The following is a 1,161-nucleotide window of genomic DNA, read 5'->3' on the forward strand; positions in this document are numbered from 1 at the left end:
CTCTCCTCTCCTCTCCTCTCCTCTCCTCTCCTCTTTTCTTTTGTAAATCAAAAATAGTCATTGCTTTTACAAGCAATCAGCATTTCAAGTGATTACATATTAAGAAGATTAGGAGAACAATTGTTGAATGGAGTTTGCTTAATTAGTACCCATCTAAATAAAGGGAGTTAAGATGCTGATCCAGACTCTGTTCCCATTTATGTCTGTGCTGACTTCAGTGGAATGACATCAGTAATGAACGCTGCTCATTATTTTTGGTTATTTTTGGTTTTTGTATAGCACATGTGGTTCTGTAGTTAAAAAGAGAGCAAAAAAAGTAATGGTCTTTTTTTTTTTCTTCCTTCTAACTATTCATTTGCTACTGCCTGTTTATGGAGTATGAAAAATCCATATTTTTTTTCTACTTGGCTTATCTGCATATATTCTTTGACTGTGACACACTGGATCAGGTTGCCCAGAGAGGTTGTGGATGCCCCTCCCTGGAAGCATTCAAGGCCAGGCTGCATGGGGCTTTGAGCAACCTGGTCTAGAGAGAGGTGTCCCTGCCTATAGCAGGGGATTGGAACTAGATGATCTTAAAGGTCCCTTCCAACCCAAACCATTCTATGATTCTATGATTCTGTTTTTCAGGAAGCTGTGTACCCTCTAAAAATGCGGCTATTTGGTGAAGTCTCGTGCTGGCTATTGAGTAACTTCAAGCTGGACACAGTTGTTTTAAAAGAAATGATCAATCTTATGATCTGGAGCTTCAGGCAACTGGAGAATAATATCTATTTTCTATAAGGGAAAGAGTATGCTTTTCTTTTGCAATGAGAGCCAGGGAAGGCTCTCTCGAGCCTGGCGAGGCACAGTGACTGACAGCTCCTCCTTGCCTGCCCACCAATGGTGATTCATATGAAGAAAGAAGAGGAATGAAGTTGGAAGCAGAACAAATAAGGTGGCACAAGTTGAGTGATGCTGCGCGTTCCTTGGCGGCATGGCAGGGATGTGCTAGAGTGCTGGTTTCCATGGTTGCATTGCTGTTTATCTCACGCAGCAGCCACTTACACCTAACTTTTCTGTATGGCCTTAATTGCTTCCTGTTGGAGAACTTTTCCAGAGTTTTGCTTTTCTGAAGCCACATTCTGTCACTGGCTTTAAGTCTCCTCAAACTGATTACTC

Source organism: Meleagris gallopavo, chromosome 2, assembly GCF_000146605.3.
Source record: "Meleagris gallopavo isolate NT-WF06-2002-E0010 breed Aviagen turkey brand Nicholas breeding stock chromosome 2, Turkey_5.1, whole genome shotgun sequence".
Lineage (NCBI taxonomy): Eukaryota > Metazoa > Chordata > Aves > Galliformes > Phasianidae > Meleagris > Meleagris gallopavo.